The sequence below is a fragment of the Cupressus sempervirens genome, chromosome 2 (genome assembly GCF_028749045.1).
Source record: "Cupressus sempervirens isolate cs-2001-9-10 chromosome 2, ASM2874904v1, whole genome shotgun sequence".
In the NCBI taxonomy this organism is placed as follows: domain Eukaryota; kingdom Viridiplantae; phylum Streptophyta; class Pinopsida; order Cupressales; family Cupressaceae; genus Cupressus; species Cupressus sempervirens.
In genome coordinates this window covers 687042798-687064742 of record NC_143119.1, presented here as the reverse complement: position 1 = coordinate 687064742, position 21945 = coordinate 687042798, and the positions used below count along the sequence as shown (strand labels likewise).

The window sequence follows — 21945 nt, the reverse complement described above, 5'->3', positions numbered from 1 at the left end:
CCATCATGAAAGATATTGGAATGGAGTATCAAACAATAGATGCATGTCCGAATGATCATATTATATATCATAAACAACATGAATTTGCAACACAATGCCCTACTTGTCATATCAATAGATATCAATCAGATCGATTAACAAAAAAGGTGCCTCACAAGGTTCTTTGGCATATTGCCATTATTCCACGTTTGCAATGATTATTCAAGTGCAATAGGTTGGCACAATTTATGGATTACCATACACGAAATAGAAGTCAAGATGACATTATGTGAATGCTTGCAGATGGTTCGGCATTTAAGGAAATAGAACAAAAATGGCTGCACTTTAAAGAAGAACCTCGTAATCTCAAGCTTTCATTGGCAACAGACGGTGTCAATCCTTATGGAAAGATGAGATCTACGTACTCAATTTGGCCTATTTTTGTTATCAACAATAAGATACCTCCTTGGTTGTCCATAAAGAGAGAGCACATAAAGTTGACACTGATTGTTCCAGGTATTTCTTGATTTAGTGGTCATCTAAATTAATTTATTATTACTAATCCATCAAATGGTCAAAATAATTATGTAATGTTTTTCCTCATTCAACTAGGTAAGTACCAAGTCAAAGATATCAATGTATATATTGAACCCCTTATCAATGACTTGGTGGTGTTATGGAATGGGGGTTACTATGTATGACATTTTTAGACCAATAGGACAAAGACAATTTCAATTTCATGCAATGCTTGTATGGACAATACACAATGCCAATGGGCTAACACATTTTTGTGGTATGTTCTCTTCTTGACACCTCTTTTTTGGTATGTCAAAGTTAACATGTTTAATCCAATTATACACGATCTTGTAGGTCTTCAGACAAAGGGTAAATTTGCATGTCGAGTTTGTGGTCCAAAGATGAAATCTTGTCATTCAAAAAGTTTAAGAAAGTAGGTGTTTGATGAGAATAGACACTTTCTGCACAGAAATCATAAGTACCAAATTACCGAAAAACATCTTTTCAATGGTCTAGAAGAGACTACGTCAAAGCCACAGAGAATGAAACCTCACCTATGGAAGTTGGCATACAATAAAATAAATCGTCGAGGTAATGTCATTCCATTTGATGCATTTTGTTTCAAATTTATATTTCGATATTGTGTTTTGTTTATTAATAATTTGATTGATGGTTTTGAAGGTCATCAAGACATCAATGTCCAACTTCCAAAAGGACTAAAAATTTATCCTATGCAATTTACTAGGTTGTCGTACTATGAACAACTCCCAATTGTGCATTTGTTTGATCCTATGCATATTGGAAAGAATTTAGCAGAGACATTATGGAAAATCTTGGATGGAAGGCATGACAAAGATCAAATTGTCAAAATCCAACCATGCAATGAAAAATGGTATTCGACCAAATAAAAATGGAGACCGGATTGATACAAGTGCCCTTAGTTGGTTATTGTCAGAGCAACAAAGCAATGCTATAAAAGAAGTCATAAAAAAAAATGATTTCCCACAAGATTTGCTGCAAACATAAACAATGTCATATCAAATAAAAGTGAATTTGGGCCAGGGTTGAAAACACACGAGTGGCATACATTTATTAAGTTAATTCATGTTATTTTGTATTCACTATATATTTATATATTGCATGCAGTTTCAATTCCATTCTTTTATAAAATATTGACAAGATCATTTTAAAAATATTGCAGTACGCTCTACCTCTATCTCTCCCACACCACTTTGCCAACAATGTCAAACAGGTTATATATGATCTTGGAAAATACATGAGGTGGTTGTCATCTAAAGAAATCAATAAAGAAGATATAAAATATTGGAAGAGAAAAATTCCTCTTCTGATGTGTGAAATGCAAAAGTGTCTACCTCCAAGTTTTTTCAATGCATAAGAACACTACCTCATACATCAAGTTGAGGTGATTGAATTGTGTGGACCTGTACCAACCAGCTCAATGTGGATGGTTGAGAGGCACTTGAAATTTTTGAAAGGCTTGGTTCAACAGAGAGCACATCTCGAGGGTTCTATGGTGGAGGGATATATGGTATACCAGACCATAGTGTACATTACTAAATATCTTCCTAAGTTTGCAGCAAACATCTATGTAGATCGTATTTGGGATCTCAACTCAAGTAACAAATTCAAAGGGGAGTACTTGATGGACAAAGGTAGATTGAGGAAAGTGAGAGGTAAATCTAAGATGTTATTGTAGTTAATTAATTCATATAAATCTTCAATATAAGTTATTTTTAATTGGTGTATTTTTTTGAAACAAGTGGTCGAGAGTGGGATGCAATACATTTGTACATTGCAAACAATCTTGATTGGATGACGGAATGGATTAAACAATGTCAACAAAATGGTTGTTCATTAACATGGGAAGGTGTTGCTTCATTGGTTACAGAAGCTCATCGTAATGGAGATTCTAATGTTATGCCGATGGTAGTTGATCTAGTAAAGGGTTTAAGAGGTGGAGAGGTACGTAGAAATTTATTAATGATCATAACTCAACGTATGTTTCATATCAACTCACGATAAAAATAATTTACACACACTTCAAAAATTACAGGTCAAGCACCACAAAGCTATGTACTATCATGGCCACAAATTTGGCATAAAAAGGTTGGATTACACAAAGAAAACTTGTGATTCTGGGATAACTGCAATTTTCGAGGTCACCAATATATCATCTAGAAATGACATACATCCTCAACAATCTCAAAATCAATACTATGGCATCTTGGATGATATGATTGAGTGTGAATTTAACACCTTCAAAGTAGTTCTATTTGTTGTCAAATGGTATAGGTTATGACTAAATCAAAATGATCCAGATAGAACGGTTATTCAACATGATAATGGATTTAGAATGATCAATACAAGGTCATTTGAGCCAGTTGGAGATGAGCCCTATGTTCTTCCAAGCCAATGTGAGCAAGTGTTTTACTCAGAGGTTCCAAATAAATAGGGTTGGTCATTTTTTGTTAGACATGATCCAAGAGGAAGGCCAATAAAGTATAATGTTATGGAAGAAGAAGATATTGAAGATGATGAAGAAGCAGATGATAAAGATCAAGATGATGGTGATGATGATGATGGTGATGGTGATGATGATGATGATGATGGTGATGATGATGATGATGGCGATGGTGATGATGGTGATGATGATGGTGATGATGGTGATGATGATGGCGATGATCATGGCAATGATGATGGTGATGATGGCGATGATGATGATGATGATGATGAAGATAACCAATGACTACAAACGTCATCACCCCTTCTGTTGACGATCTTTCATTCCATATATAAGGTAAATTTGTTCATGTTTATGATGTTGCATATTGTTCATGTCATCTTCTAAGTTATTTGTAGAATACACGTATCATGTAATTTTTAGCAAACTTAAGATAAATAATTAACATATGCAAGAAATTTGATTACATATTTATTGTGTTCATTTCTAATTATTACAACATATGTTATTTATAGTTACCAATGTTTATGTTGTGTCTGATTATGACCCTTTTTGCAAATAGTCAATTGACTACAGGTACATCATCACCCCTTCTGTTGACGATCTTGCATTCCATATATAAGGGAAATTTTTTCATGTTTGCGATGTTGCCTATTGTTCATGTTGTCTTCTAAGTTATTTGTAGCAAACGTGTATCATGTAATTTTTAACTAACTTAAGGTAAATGATTAACATATTTAGGAAATTTGATTACATATTTATTGTGTTCATTTCTAATTATTACAACATATGTTATTTATAATTACCAATGTTTATATTGTGTTTGATTGTCACCCTTTTTGCAAACAATCAATTGACTATAGGAGATTTGACCCATTTGGCGTGGATTGTGCACAGTGACATAGATCAACAAGTATAAGTCAATAAATAGACATAATTCTCTTATATTCTTCTTATTTATCATTGAGCACGTATGTTATAAATAGACATATTATATAATCATATAATGTATATATAGACAAAGAAGGTCCGTATAGAAATATAATTATAGAAATATAATTCTATAATCACTTTCAACTTACTACATTTTATATATGTCACTTTCACTTTCCATTTGATGGATTGCAGGACCCACCAAATAGGTACTTGTCAAATCTATCTACATCAAATGAGGGAAATGAGGAAATGGTAGATGAGAGCTCTACATGTAGTACGGCTAAAAGAGGGAGATCAACTAGAGGTCAAAAGAATAGAAAAATATTTGATAAACGCATGCAATTTTTCCTTGCTAATGGAGGGTCATGTTCTTATGATGATGAGACCAAAGGTGACATCAAGGTGCCCTTTCAATACTCACACATTGAGAAAGAATGGATACCCAATGAGCTACCTCCAATTAACACAGATTTTTGTGTTAATGAGAGGATATATCAAATTTCTCCATCCTCATTACATGGTTTGGGCCTATTTTCCATGGATGGGATAAAGGTATGTTACAACAAAGTTGTCGAATTGTTCAAGTATGTCAGTCCATGTTAAAATTACAATGATTGGATGCGGATTGTTCGATATAAAAAAAGTATGCGTAGGTATGGGGTATCAGCTAATTATATAGAATGGAAAGAAAATGATCAAAGTAAAAGATTTGCTATGTACATTGATGGGAGACCAAAATCAATAGGTAATATTGCAAGTTTTATAAATAGTACGCGACCTTCTTCAACTAGTAAGCAACCCAATTGCATATTTGAGGCGCGTGAGGGGAATGAAGTTTTTGTTTGTGCAATAAAATCAATAAGTGCAGGGGAAGAACTGCTAATTGATTACCATTTAAATCACATAGATACAAACAAAGTTACTATCATGAGGGCTGTAAGTACTATTTACCATTTTGTTAATAAGTTTTTTTTTGCTATCTATTGCTTTCAGTTAGCTAAAATTTTTATGTTTGATCTTTGTGACAGGATGATATGGATCTGACAGATGATAGAGGTCACCAGGATGCTACTCCCACCCCTTCTTCAGTGAGGGTAAACCTTTTTGAAATTGTACAAATTAGATAGTTGAAAAATGTTATATTATTACGTTATTTTATTTACGATTTTTAAGTTTTTATGATAGTTTTACTGATATTCCTCTCACAATTTGATGTTCAGGATAAGGGTAAAGAAGCAGCTATAAGCACCGAGCCACTAGCTATGCATTTTGATGAGGATATTGTTGATACTCCCAATTTCATAAAAATGTTGAAGAAAAAAATTAGAAAAATTAATATAGAAGCAATGAAAATTTTGGATGAGGCAAATATGGAACCTGGGGAGATGATGAAGAAGCTATCAGATTTGAAAGTGCAAGCTCAACATTATGAAGTAAGCTCTAATGAATATTTAGTTATAAAAAAAGTTCAATAAATATTTATATTTTATAATCTTTTATGTTGTGAAGTAAAATATGTAATATGTGCAAAAATACTTTATTGATGCAATTTTTTTAAAGAGTTGTAAGAAACTTTAACTATTAAATTCTTGTTATGCAAGAATTTTTGGCAATTGATCCACAACCTGGTCAAAGACAATGCGGTGAGGCCGGTAGTAGCAGAGCTTCGACTGCCACTGGTAAAATAATCTTTTAGTTGACAAGTTAGAAGGAATTTTTTATTTCGAACATTCAAAACTTCTTAACTCTTATTTTTATTATTTTAGAATGTCTTTGCTAACAATGTATTGTTCAAGTCATCTAGTGCAGGAGACTCATACGAGGTTGACGAACACCCATACGAGATTGCTGACTACAATGTCGAAAACAAGGGGACATCTAGCTGGTAAATCCTTGTTTTTCTATATTTGGTTTTGTGTTAATTATGAGTTGATAATATGTACTTTAATCTTGGGATGCATCACATAGTGTATTGTTTTTTTTGTGGTAGGAGATGCACCATATGGCACGCTGCCAAATGCAGATCATAGTGCATCTATTGGTGATAATTCACCATCATTTCCTGGAGCTACCCGTGTTTCTAGCATGAGATCTATGGAGACATCATTGTTGATTGACGATAATGAATTAATGCCTTTGAAAGATCCTACGATTCCAGGTACTTTAAATAATTATTTTTTATATTGTAATAAAGATTTTCTTGCAAGATGTAAACATGATAGGAAGTGGTGAATGCAAGGGCTTTTGATGTGGAGTGATGCCTTATGACCTTCTTTAGTGTGTCATATTGTGCAATTTGTTTAATTATTCTGGAATTCCTTTTTATTAGGGGTTTGGTAGGATCATCTGAATTATCAATGACCTTTTGTCTATACCAGTAATTCTCTAGTTTAGTAATTTGGTACATTGCAATTTCATGCTTTAAGTAGAAGATACTAACCAATTTTTCTGCAGAGAACCAAAAGTGGGAGTCTTCTTTCATATGATTCATTTTAATGGTTTTTACTATTAATTATCCCATGACATTTTTTGCAGGAAATGATACATTTTATAGGAGGCTTTACGACCTCACACTGTGAAGATTCGAGCCCACCATACGTACTAGGTTGTTGTACATCATAACTGAACTAATTTTATCCCACTATTTTTTTTCATATCTTTAATTGGTGCAACATTTTTCCTTTCATTCAGGTCTTTTCTTATACTAGCTATATCTAACAATTTTGTGTTTTTTCTTAAAAGGTGGAACTACCAATCTCAAAAATTAAAAGATGAGCTCATCAAAGATATAGAGCATGAGTTTGGTAGTAATATTTTTGATCGTAAGAAATTTTTACAAAAATCTGCCAGACATCTTAAGGTTGTGAGGGACACATATAGAAAGAGCCTCGTCCTAAACCTGAAGTATGAGTGTCCTCCCTTTGTTTCACTGAGGGATTGGAATGAGTTCATTTTGGATGTAAAGGAGAAAGGGAAAAGTCCAAAAGAAAGTACACCAACAAATCCAAAAAGGTATGCAATAGTATTAACTATAAGTACATTAATGAGCAAATTTAGGGTTCAACTTCAGTATCAACAATTTCAACTAGCTGAATTTAATCTATCTATTGATGAAAGGTATGTAATTCATATGCTAACACAATTGCTTATAAATCTCAATCTCAATCTAGGCATAAATCCTACATAAGATATATTGAGAAAATGAAGCCCTTTATTCATATTTAGTGACAAATTTTAGAGCCTATGTCTCCTATCGGTTCTTTTCTCAAATTTTATCTTCGCTGAACTCAAACTCAAATTCAATTAAGAAATTCCTACTCAAAGTTGTGACAACCGAATCTTGTGATATGATGTACCATGTTAGATTTTGAGTCATAAAAATAGGCAACGCCTTGACCAATATACTTGTTGACTTTCCCTTTCTTTTACAATAATTTCTCGCTATCTTGAGTTTCCTATCCCCTATTTTCTTTCAGGTCATGTGTGCATCAAATTTGCACTTAATCTGCATGTAAATCCTAATGAAATCCATCATTGAAGATATCAAATCCCATATTCTATAGTATTCTGTTAACTATGATAACAATATATAATGTTGTCGTTAGTGATTGTTATTTTATACTGTCATCAATTCCATTTTGTGCTTTGGTGCATATCAAAAAAGAAGTGCATATACACTATACATCAGATTTAAGTGTGAAGCATCATAAAATCTAATCTCTATCTTCAGATAACAATGTAGTCTAAGAATCCTAAAGAATTTAAAGCTGAGTGTTTCCACCACATCTAAAATCTATTCTTCTTTTTTAGTATTTTTCGTTGCTGCTGAAGCTTTGATCACATGGATTATGTGTCTATACCCAACCAATAGATTATCCTTTTTAGGGAATCCCTGCTTTTCTCCTATGGAAACTCTAAAGATGGAAACTCATTAAGAGATTTTTCCTGATATCACCCTGCTTCCAATCTTTCTCTTCTATTCCTTAGCTCCTTGCAAACTCACAAAAGGCATATCAGCTTTGGTAACATGTTAATTATTTGTGTGTAGACTAATTCAAACACATATATCAGTGAAGTAAAGAGACAAAGTACCAATCCTAACACATCTACCTTGGGGGAGCACTCTTAAAAAACAACATAATGTACAACAAAATTCACAGTGTGTACAAATGACTTTTCATGTGATTTGAACCTTCACCTGCACCTCTTATTCCTTCACATTCTCATCCTTTTGAATTCAATATTTCTCACTATGCTGTTTTGTCAAAATCCCTAAAATAGGAGTTATTTCTCCAACATACTACCATGCATAATCCTCAATTTCACTATTTAAATTTTGTTATTGTAAATATGAAAGGTATCTAATTCATATGCTGACACAATTGCTTATAAATCTCAATCTCAATCTAGGCATAAATCCTACATAAGATATATTGAGAAATAAAAATATATATTGACAAATGAAGCTTCTAATATGTTCTCTCTGTGACCAAAGGCACTCGCCCTTATAAAACCTTCACCTGCGGGTCCAAATCGACTTCCTGAAGTTGTAACTATATATGCTTTCTCAAGGATCTCAGTAAAAATATCCCATGAATTTTGACCAGGAAATCGAACCCATACATATGGCGCATTTTTTCCTCCAAAGACATCAAACCCAAGTGAAGTAAATGTTTCCACAATGATTCTAGTATTCTCTTTATAAAATTCAACAACTCCATGCATAGCCTACAACAAAATTGAGCATCCCACATTAATAATCATCATATGAAATATTTTAGCACTAATGCAAGTTAAAGTGAACGATCATTATTTTAGTCTCAAATAAACTTCCCTACTGCTTTGCAAATCTCTGTGACCAAAACCATGCTTTCTTATAATAAGCAATCTCAATCCAACAGAGGAAAGGTCAAAGAAAATTTGACAATAGCTACCTTATCAATGACTCTTTTTTGACATATTGTTATTTCTTTTCATATCAGCAAGAACAAGTATGATTCATACGAATTAGGTAAGTTAATTAATCATTGATAAAGAATAGATAAGGTAAATTATCAATGAGTTCTTAATTTTCCTTTTGCTACCTTATCAATGTCTCTTATCAAAAAATATAACTTGAAAATGATAAAATATGACACAACAGAAACTCGGATATTACATATCTGTCAAAACAACCGTTTTGAAGAGCACTTCTTACCTTTAACCCTTCTGGAGAAAGGCAAGCTAATCCACCAGCTTGTGCAATATTAGATGCATGATTGAAACAAGTACACATGATATGATTGAAATCATTTACAATAGGGAATCCATCAGAGAATCGAAGCTCATTAGGAACAACTGTCCATCCAAGATGGACACCTGTAAAGCCAACATATTTGGAGAATGATGCAGTCTCAATTGCAATCTACATCACAATATTCAACATTAGTAACCAAATGAGAATACCTTCAAAAGTACAGAAAATAAATGCATTAAAACTTAAAAAATTTCAATAAATGGCGATGCAAAGCAGAACATGTCTAGACTCTAGTATGATAAATAGCATGAACTCCATGGATAAATAGCATGATTACACATGTCAATTAAAGGTATGATGCTATACTTTCTTCTCCTTTTTCATATTTTTGGTGGAACATGCTACTTTATGCTAAAACCTTCATACCAATATATAATAATCCACTATTTAGTACTAATATTTATATCTATATCATCTAACATATTTCAAACTTTTCATAGGTTGTAGGACACATCAAAAGAAACAAAGGCGAGGTTGGAAAAGGTTGGACAACACAGACTTGGCTCTAGGGGATATTCAAAAGTCAAAGCACGTGTTGTAAGTAGTAATAAATGAATTGCAAAGAAAAATTATTTATAAAATGCAAATAATTTTGTTAATTAATAAAAAATGTAGGGCATTGATTTTAATTTGGAGGCCACAGAAGAAGACAAAAGAATTGCCTTCAAGCAAGGCTATGCAGCGGTGGTTGAACGCCTACGGCAAGCTTCCATTTCCCTAACTGAGCAGTCTCCTGCATCATGTGCATAGGTAAATATGCCAAAAAATATATTAGAAATTGAATACTTGAGCAACAATTTATTTGATAATAATGCGCATGACATTGCAATGCAGCCTATTAATCCTGACATAGATCATACACAGCATCATGAAGCCCCTGATGTGCATCATACTGTCGATGGAGGTGTTCATTTGTTATTTTAAACTAATTATCTAATTATTAATACAATTTAACATATTTAATTGAACTTGGTGTAATCTTTTTGTGTTGAGGATATAGAATCATGTCGTGCTGAATGAGTGCCGGAGGATGTTCAGACTGATCAGCAGGTAGATCATGTGACACATTTAGGTAAAGAAAATCTATGTTTTGTTCTTTTAAATTAATTTTTTGATTTATAGTTTTTTTACTTAAATAAAAAATCGTAATTCACTAATATAAAATGGTGGGAATTTAACCTCATGAAGTACTTGTTATTGCAGCGGACCCCCCTTTGGTGTAGTGGCCTCATGATGTTCCTGAACAGATGAGGAGGAGACATGTGTTAGAACCAGTAGAGGAGGGGGATCTTGACGAGGACATTGATATTCCTCTTAGAAATTATATGAAAAAAATAAATAGCAAGAAAGAAAAAAAGACATGATTATTCATGAATGACTTACTCTTGAATGTTGTGTGTTAATGAATTATTCGTGAATGTTGTGTGTTTATGAATTTTATGTGTTAATGAATGTTATCATGTGATTATAATGATTGAATGTTATATTTCAAAAATGGATGAATTGAATGTTATTAAATGTTAATGGGGATGATGAGGACATTGATATTCCTCTTAGAAATTTTATGAAAAAAGGAAACGGCAAGAAAGCAAAAAATATATGATTATTCATAAATGACTTACTCTTGAATATTGTTAATGAATATTGTGTTAATGAATATTATTCATTAATTTTGGGTGTTAATGAATATTGTGTTAATGAATTATTCATGAATGAATTACTCTTGAATGTTGTGTGTTTATGAATTTTATGTGTTAATGAATGTTATCATGTGATTATAATGATTGAATGTTCAATTTCAAAAATGGATGAATTGAATGTTATTAAATGTTAATGGGGAATTTAGAGTGATGTTAGTGGGGGGGGAGGGGCCAAATGAGCTTCCACCTTCACGTGGTTGGCCCTGTTAAGTAGAGAATATTTAACTATTCTTGAAACCAAGTGAAGCTCAAACTTTAAAGATAAGCTTATAGTTAATAGTGACAACCAATTAGCAAGTCAAAATGAAGTTCTTTGTTACAGGTACCTTTTTAGTTTTTAAAGCATGATATCATGTTTTAATATTGTATAGTTTTTTCTCTTAAGTTAAAGTATTCTTTTACTATAACAACATAATTTATGACCATTTTAGTAACTATTCTAACATCACTTTATGAAAAATCCTGTTTTGGCAAAGATGGTGATATGCGGTGCTGTCTATTCCTTGGGAGATTGGATTGCACAGGTCTGTATCTCAACATCAACATGGCAAATGGTGTGAAATTGAACTTTCCTTAGCCAAATTCAATAGTTTAAGAATAGTCAAATTCAAAAATAAGAAATGATAGTCCCTCCTCATACAATTGAATTTTAATAGGAATGTTGAGAAAACAATAAAAATGTTGTTCCATGAACAAAGTTGTTGTCTTACAGGACATGACAAGCAATAAGGGGTGTACGTATTTAAAAACATGACAATTATTGTAGCAGGTCAGATAAACTCTTTGTGCATTCACAACATTCTTTCTGGATTTGTTCTTGAAACCCAAGGTGTTTTTTTCCCCCTATTTTTACTTCCTTTCTTTAATCTTTACATTATAAATTGCAGAGCCCCTTCTTGGAGATGAAACCAGCACTCATAATGACAAGCTAGCTATTGAAGACACTCTTAATGACTTGGTTTTGGATGGCGGTTTTGTGACACCAGAAAGCAACACATTCAGCCATGCTTTCAAGTGATATATTTTTTTGCAATTTCCATGGCTACTTCATTTTGGATTAATGATAAATATCAAAAACATTATTCATATTGCACTATAATCTTTGATCCTTATAGAGATTATGAAAAGGAAAGCAAGAGGAAAAAATGTGTTGAAGAGTTTTACAGAATTCAACACATTAACCAGACTTATGATTTCATACGTTTTATAACTTTCATAAAAACATTTTTTCTCAAATAGATGTTTTGAAAGATTAGAACTATACACTCAATATTGGAAAAAGATTTTGAGATCTCTTGTTTGTCATAAAAAAGAACGAAAAATTGGGTCTGCTTTACTAACTTATCCAATGCCTTAGGGCATTCAGTTAGAAACTTCAAAATTAGAATTTTAGAGACAACTCTTGAATTCAAATAGTAAAGCTTATATGATCAACATATTGAAAAGTATGAGATATTAAAAGTTTTTCATCCTAAAATGTCTTATTACTCACTGCTAATATTTGGTAGCATCATCTTATCTTCTTCATTTGTACAAATTGTTTCATCACACTCTATTTTATTATAAATGATTATCTATGCCAAGATGATTTGGGTTATAGAGTTTTTAAAAATGTGGTTTTTTTGGCAGCTTTGGCAAGATTTTTGCGTCGCATGTGTTTGGATAGCCCACAATTGTATCTTGTGATTTCAATTTTAGTTTGTATGTTTTGCAGAATGAGGATTAGTTGTTTCAGAGTAGCTATCCCAAGTCAATAAATAGTATTTTTGGCAAGTTTTCTCATCACTGTGGGTGATGCACACAAGAGAATGCGATCTCTAGCAGTTAATATGATCAATACTGCTAAGAAAAGTGCCAGTTTTTTAGAAGATATTGAGTGGCATGCACTCTGTGTCTTTGATCAATGGAACCATCAATAGGACATACTTTTCTCTAAGGAGGCTAAAAAGGTATATTTTTCAAACTTCCAATTTGTGCTTTCCTTTAGAGGGGTCTTTTAGAAGATGAGTTACCAAAGAATACTCACCCCATATCTTTTTGTTTCTATGGTAAGCAAGATCCTACTAGGTTTTCTAGCCTATCAATACTGGTATAAGCTTTCTCATGTCAATCATAGTTTATGCATATATTTGTTGTACTATTGTTAGGCTGGAAGTAGTAATACTCTAATACATTTATATTTTTACTATATTATAATCTTGTTCTCTACTACAATCAGTTATGGTAATTGCAAGGATGTTTGGAGAGGGAGAGGGAGAGGGAGTGTAGTAATGGTAGGTTTGAACTACAGAGTTTACTAACTGGTAAAATTACTTCCTCTCATTAATTGCTTTGAATTGAACTACATTATATTATGTATATTATTATTATTACATGGGGGAATCCCTTTGAAAGCCCACGATGGTTGGTAAAGTCAAGGATTCTTGAAGGATAGCCTATAACAAAAGTTAAATTGTGCAACCATAATTTTAGTAAGAGATTTGTTCATTGAAACAGATGCAACGTCTTTGACCAAGTTCTCATACAGAAGGAGGAGGATTATAAAATAGATGCATCTTTAACTTAGTTCTCATGAAAGAGTTGGATCGTAACGTAAAGTGGTAGTAGAAAGTTTAAGCCTAATGTTCTAATAGGTGAACTCTATTGAAATCAAGAATATCATAACTTCTTATGCCATACAATGAATAATATGCTCTTCACTATCTGCAGTATAGTATGACATGAACTAGCTCTCTTAGTCCTCCCGGAAAGCTCTGGTTAATCTCTAAAATAACCAATCAAAATGTTATTATGCCATTTATTAAAACATTTAAGTTCAAAATAGTTCTCTAAGATCTAATGTCTTTTAACATTAAATTTTGTTTTTTGAAATTTTATCTCCTGTTTCTAGCAGGGTTGCCATGATCATTATCTTCCATGTCTCCTTTGTTTGTGAAACTATATTTAAGAACCCAATCTCACCGCAGGTAATGGATGGATAAGTCTTTAAAAAATTAAATAGAATATTCAGCTTGTAATGATCACTACTAAAACAATTTCTATGAAATATATATATATAGAGAGAGAGAGACAAATTGAAGCACTGCATCTTATTTGGATATTCATTTTGTGGCTGGGAACGCTTGGCTAGGAAGGCTTGTGGAAAGCAAAATTTTCTATTTGTTTTACATTAAACAAATTGGGTTGTCTTAATTATCAAGTATTTAGGGTAATAGGGTAAAATGTGCATCAAGTCTTGTCAAAGAGGCATCGTCGGCATAAGATATTTTGGTGTGAAGATAAGGGGAAGTCGGCTATCTCCACATCACATAAAAGGATTATATTGAAATTTGTAACAGGCCACTACCAAAACAAACTCTGCACATCTTGGCAAGAGATTTCATGGTAATTTAGAAGTTTAGAATTGAAATTTGAAAATTGAATATTTTATGGAAGGATTCACATGACTAATAAGATGATAAAAAGAGAGCTTTTTTGGCAAGTTTATAGCTATACTAGAATTGCACATAATGGTTTATAACTACAAAGGAGTCTTACATTTAATGCAGACTCATAGAGTAAATATTGTACAATCTTGTACAATGGAGCCTAGCATTAAAATTAGTCCAAGAAGAAAAGAATAGGGAGCTATAGAAGTGTAGCTCTTGGGATTGACAGTAACCTTCACAACAGTGCTATCAATAAAGAGCTAGGATAATCCAAGTTTATCATAGGAATCATTTGCAACATTTCAACTCTTAGAAACTACTGAAAAGACATATAAGCAAAATGGATTGTTCACACAAAATGGTGTCATAAGATGTATGCTGAATTGTGTACTTAAAATAAAACTAATATTATGCTCAGATGTACACAATTTATTTTTATATAGTGGTCTATGAAAATACAACCTTCAATCCAATATTAGGGGTTTAATCAAAATAAAATTACAACTACTGATAGACTAGTCATTGATAGATGCCAGATAGATAGGAATCTATCAGAGGTATTTAATTTTGAAAAAGTAAAACTTACCTCATATTTGGTACTATGTAATAGGTTTTGTTGTAAAATGCACACAATTGATTCCATAAGAAAGTTTGCAGTTTCAACTATTTTAGAGTGTATGGATAACAATTTGTTGGTTTGAAATCAGCTTGACATATTTTACCTTTTATATATTGATTGAAATGCAACTGCTCATCTGACCATGCTAAATAAAACATTAACATGGTCAGATGTGCATCGAAATGTGCTGACATGTTTTATATCACAAGTTTAGACTCCAGAAAGGGGAGGTGACTTCTGCCAGTCAAAACAATTGAAGATATGCCTCAAGCTCTGTCATTCAAGACAGTTTGGAAAGATGAGATTGTTTGTAATTAGATCTTAAGAATAATGAAGCATATTCTTCAAAGCATGTGACTAAATGTTTCATCAGCTTCACCAGTGAATTCCATAGAAATGGAGTAGAAAAGAAGGCATCGGCTGTCACCGATACTGTCCATACTATTCCATCGTTGTAAAGAGGAAACGCCATGAAAAGCAGTGCTCCAAAAACTACAATCTAGACAGTAATAACAGCCAAAATAGGGATATGGAATTTGTTCATCATGACAAGAAGAAGGGACAGAGAACCCAGTAAGTAAATCCCCCACCCTATTAATGGATAAATTGTTTTTGGAACAAGGACAAATGGAATCAAATAACTTGTAGCTATACAAAAATGAATTAGTTTTTTTAGTAACACTGAATGCAGAGAGTAGTTTAGTACAAATTTTAGGCAGAAGAGATTGGATGAAGAGAGTTGTGTCTTGAAGCTTTTCCCACTAAATAGTGCTATTATGGTTGTTACCAAGTAGAACACTGACTATGCTACTGAATGGGTATCTCCTCATCACAGCTGTCAGATAAGGAAATTATTCATTAGGGCAACATTATTTTGGATATTTTTTGATGATGTTTGTGATTGTGGTGTTTCTCAGATGTTGAGCATGGCTGCAGTTGTGCAATTGGCATTTCAGAGTATTGGTGTGGTTTATGGGTACATAGGAACATCACCACTTTATGTGTATGCGAGTACTTTTCCTAATGGCATAAAACATCTTGATGATATTCTTGGGGCTTTTTATTTGATCATATATTCTCTCACTCTTTTTCCCCTCATCAAATACATCTTCATTGTATTGTGGGTCAATGATAATGGAGATGGTAAGATTATAACAGCTCTAGTTTCACTTTGTTTTTAGGTCAAAGTTTGATCTTTTTGATGTGAAAACATGTGTTCTAAGTTTAAAGGGATAGTTTCTTTTGCAGGTGGAACTTTTTCTCTTTATTCTTTGATTTGCCACCATGCAAATGTCAACATGATACCCAATCACCAGGAAGAAGATAGGAAACTCTCCTCATATACACTTGAAGTTGTAGGTATATAGCCCAATAGAGCCATTAGGATAAAGGAAGCTCTTGAACAAAGTAACTTTGCCAAGAGATGTTTGTTAATACTAGCCCTTGTGGGGATGTGTATGGTTATAGGAGATGGCGTCCTCACCCCTTGCATCTCTGGTACATATTATTGTTTTTACAATATGTAATGCTTTTTGTTGTTATTTTTCAATATATTGTATGCTTTTTATATCAATGTTTCAATAGTGTGATCTATTATCATATGTTAGAAATCAAATGATCTCGAAGTCTACTTAATTCACAATAAAACCCTTAGATTGTACAAAATTTGTTAACTTTTCCCTTTCATTTGTTCAAGTAGTTTCACTAAAACTTAATTTTTTGATATATTTTAGTTTTTTCAGTAATGGAGGGAATCAAAAGGGTGGACAAGTCGCTCAACCAAGGTGAGTTTTCGGCATTTTCTCACATTATAATATTTGAGATGGGTAGGAAGAGTGGGTCATTTATTGAAATAGGAAGCACCCAACGTATAAATTTGGTGTATAAAAGTTAATTGTATATTGGTGCATCCTAGACATTAGACAAATTGGATAACAATTTCTCATACCTTCCAAAAGCATCTGACTTTACACAAAAAACTAAAATAGAGTCCATTTCATTGGTCGAAATGATTTGAAGAACAAAATTTGTGGGGTTGCAGGGGAGGAGGAAATGAAGCTAAAACACAATTCCTTAACAAAAGAAAACCAAAATAGAGTACATTTCATTTGTAGAAGTGAATTGAAAAACAAAATTTGGTGGGTTGCAGGGGAAGAGAAAAATGAAGCTAAAACACAATTCCTTAACAAAAGAAGATCAATGATATGAATTTGTGCAAGAGTGTGAATGGAAAATCAAAAAGTTGCTGACCCATTGATCTGATCAGGTGCTTTAAAGGTCATTGGTGCTCTTGAATATTTTCCACATTATGAACAACACTAGAGTTCAAGAAAAATGACTGATTCACCAAGCTTTGGAATGGCCAAATCAGACACTTCAATGCCTCAGCCTGAGCAAAGAAATAAATAAACAAGTTATGCTTAAGCTTTTACTATTTCAAACATAGATTACAATATAGAAAATTAATTTTGTTCTCGTTGCGATTTTTCCTAACTATTTCAATAGTATTCTACACATGTTGCTATCTTTATTTCACAATATATCATTCATTGCTTTTAGGGGCAGTTGGTCTTATCTACATTTTATACTAATTCTTCCACGCCCTATGTAGATAGCATCTGGATTAATAGAAATTGTAAACTTGACCTCCACCACATGAAAATATGATGAATACACTTTTTTTTTTATTAATCAAAATGAGTTTTTGATCGGGTGATGTTTGAATATAACAATTATTTGACTATCTTAGAAAATAAACTTGACCTTACTTTAGGTTCGATAGGTACATTGAATTTAGAGGAATAATGTAGGATGATTTGTATGTGTACAAAGATTAAAAAATAGTCATTTACAAGTTATCTTGGAGAATTACATATTGTTGTTCTAATAAAAGAATGATTACATAGAGGTGATGTTAGATAATTACTTTAGGTTGTTTCAACAATAGTTTCAATAGAGCCTCGCAACTCTTTCAATTAGATTAGGTGAGCAAGGAGTGCAAGATTAATGAAACATGGGCTATCTCTTTCCATTATCAACATCTATGGATCTATATGTAAGTAGTGGACATACAAGTTATATTGGAGAATTAATTAATCTTGTTCCAATAAAAAAGTGATTACATAGATAAGATAAGATAAGATAATTTTATTAATGTCAACAAAAGACCACTATAGGTCTCAACAATAGTTCACTATAACTATTTCAAAAGTTTGTACAATACATATTTTTCTAATATTAGATAATTACTTTAGGTTGTCTCAACAATAGTTCACTATAACTATCTTAAAGGTGTGTACAATACGTATTTTTCTAATATTCAATACATTTTCTTCTAACAACTGTTATCAATACACTCAATACACAAGCACAAATGTCTTTACTTGCCTAGTACCAATAAGGCCTCACACAAGGAGTGCAAGATTATTGAAACATGGACTAACCCCTTCCACTATCAACATCTATAGATCTATATGTAATTAGTGGACTTAATATTAAGGAACTCTATAGTTACACATGCTTTTATTGGAGTTGTATTCAGATTGGTGATCTCCCCCAAAAAAACCCAATACCTAATCTATCAACTTTGTCATAAGAGATGATTTTTTATGAATGACTACTAATAAAACATGCATCAATAAAATTCTCTCAAAAACTACTAGTTATATTCTGATATTAAGATTATAATTTATAAGCATTTTAAACTTTAATTTTAAGTAGAATATTTCTATTTATTTCTAAATTCTAATATTATAATTTTTACAAAGGTAACCTTTGTTGCTTAATGCAGTTTACACTCAATCTAATGCTGAAGCAGCTGGTAAGTTTAATGCTAGGGAGTCTGCAATCATCTCAAATTTTTAGTGATTTAATGAAATTCATGAATGGGCTAGTTGTATTTCCTCTCAACATCCTTGGTACAGATTATACAAAAGCTCTCAAGGTAATGTGCAAATGCTCTTTTTAGAGTGTTAAATGCATTATGTCAAATCAATGTTTTTCAATTTGCAAGGTTAGTCAAGTGTTATAATGAATGTTCTTGTGATATCTATTTGATTTCCACAATCCATGCTAATACTTTCAAATTTTTGGATTAGATTATGATTAGAATGTTCTTGTTTCATGACAGTCAAGGTCCAAAATTCATGCTACTCTAAGAGTTATTATAAACCAAAGGAGAAATGGAAATGATGATGAGAGTGGAGATTTTCTAGATTCACTCATCAAAACTACAAATCTTTTGGATGAAGAGATATTGAATCTTATTATGGACCTTATCCTTGGTGGCTATGAAACAACATCTAAGTTGATAGCATTAGTTTTGAAGTTTCTAACTGAATGCCTTAAGGCATTGGAGCATTATTAAAGAAAACATCGACGGATAATATTTGAATTGTGGATATTTGTAAATTATGTTGGTTTTACACAATTATAGTTATGGTTATATATGCGCTCTTATGATGATGTGATTGGGATTGTAAGTTTTTTTGTCATGTTTATCTGTTTAAAAAATAGATGAAATTATTGGCTTTCATTCCTGATAAATAATTATTTCCTAATTTTATTCTTCCCTGCAGGAACCAAAATTTAGATGTTGTGCCAATTATTGCAAAGGCTTTGCTCTCATAGGAGCCTTCTAAACACCACAAAATTTGAGTTGTAAAGCATAATTGCTCAGTGAAAACAGGATATCATGCACATTTCTTCCTCCTTCACATTGTTTTGTATAAAATAAATCATTTGATGAATGAAACAATGGTGTGGAGGTAGAAATGTGCATGATACCTTGACTCTCATGCATCAAGAAATTACGCTTTATAATCAAGTTTTGTGCAGTTTTGGATGCTCCTATGAGAGCAAAGCTTTCAAAAAATAATGGGACAGTGTGTCTCAATTGCGACATATCTTGGTCTCAATTGCGACACCAAATTGGCAAATTTTACTTCGCAAGTATGACACCAGCGTAGATAACTAAGGGTTTGTGGTCAAAATTTAGACGCAAAATTGGGTAGGTTTACATTAGAATTGAGACGACTTGCACTCACAAATGAGAAAATAACAGTTCAGGTTGGCTAGAGAAATTGACAAAATTCGTGTTGGTAAGTCCATGTTTATGAAGTCAAAATTGTGACTCGCAATGAATTTGGTAGGAAACCGACCAAATTTGTGTGAAAACAACTTTGGTGGCTTTAGCAACTTACTCTTGTCGAAATTGAGACCTTTTCGCATCGCAATTTAGCCCTAAATTTACTAGTGAGCTTGTAAAATATTTAAGACATTGCTGAAATAATGGTTCGAGATGCATACACGTTTCTTCTAAATTGGTTTGAGAGGTTTCCATAGTATAAGAACCGAGATTTCTATTTAGCAGGAGTATTGAATAATTAGTACCCACGCCATCAAACAGTTATAACAGAACATTCAGTCTACTGCCAGTCTATACCATTTTTCACTGAATAAGGGAATACACTATCAGTGTTGTCTAACACTCCTCTTTGCACCATCTTCCTTTGCCCATGTAGGAGATAACTTTGAAAACTTCTTCTTGGTATCTGACTGGTGAATGTGCTCTATAAATAAAGGCTTGACACTTGTGATGTATTGCAGTCACATATATTTATCAATAAAATTAGTTCTATTTTCTTTGTTCTACTCTTCTCCCTATTTAGCTCTATGACCCAATAGTGTGCTATTTTATATTTCAATTTTTATGATGGTATCAGAGCATCATTGACTCTTTGGCTATGGTAAGATTTTTTTATGTGATTTTATTCTATTGCAGGTTATAATCTGATTGAGCAGCATCAAAGAAACCTTTGGGTGTTTGGAAAGTCAAGATGGGTAGTGGAATAGTTTTTTTTTTGTTTTTTGAAGTTGCTACCTAAAGGACAATAAAAAATGTTTGGTAAAAGATTACTCAAGAGAAGGGCTATTGGTATTTCGCCCATTGCTACATTAAGAGAAGAATCAAATTGTTGAAGGAAAAATTATCTATTTCATCAATGTAGAGAAAAGGTCATAGAGTTTGGTGTGATGTTGTTGATATGGTGATCATGTCCAATAATCTTACATTTAAATTTTTAAAGGAATTAGATGAGCAAATTTGAAAATTTTATTGTGATTGTGAAGTGTGGAAAAAATACTAAGTTAATTCAAAGAAAGTGTTATTTGTGGATTAATCATAATGGGGAGGCAAGGTAAAAGAGTGTTAAAGGAAAATGCAAATTTAATTACTGAGATAAACATTTTAGAAGAAGAATTAATAAATGTTAAGAAAGAAAATGGAGACTTAATTTGTGAGAAGAATTTTTTGCAAGAAGAACTCATAGAGTTAAGAAATGAAATGAATATAGAAAGATGCAAATTTTTTAATCAAATTAATGTCTATATAGAAGCAAATAGAGAGCTAGAGAAAAAATTGAAGTTGTTGGATAATATTAAGAAAAGGAATGATGAATTAGAGGAGAAAATGAAGAAAGTAAAAGAAGAGGATTACTTGTTAAAGGATGAATCAAAGGAGAAAATGAAGAAAGTAAAAGAAGAAAATGACTTGTTAAAGGATGAACTAAATCAATCCGTCATTGAGAGAAATGTATATGTGAAAGAAAAATTAGTATGCGATGTTTCATGCAGTACAGATGATTTGAATTAACCACTAGAAAAGTGTGACTCTGTTGAAGTTGTTTGTGATAAAGAATATAAAAATGTGACATCAAATACTATTAGTTGTGATAATAAGAATGTTGGATGGAATATAATGAAGAAAAATGATTGCAAAGGTAAAAGATTGGGAAAACGTTAACAAGGAATTATTGAGCCTATTGAGCCAATAATGAGACCAAAGTATGGACTGGGATATATGATAGATGTAAGAAATGATTATATGGATTCAATAAAATTTGTTCAATGTAAACAATATATGCAATGTTCAAATTGTAATAGGAAAGGACACACGAAAGACAAGTGTTGAGATCTACGTCCATGTCGTA

General features: G+C 32.3%; 1 pseudogene; it reads right to left on the bottom strand.

Annotated features, from left to right (window-relative positions):
* Positions 1 to 21945, bottom strand: part of LOC149575250 (protein CTR9 homolog) — a 41443-nt pseudogene that overhangs the window by 9470 nt on the left and 10028 nt on the right.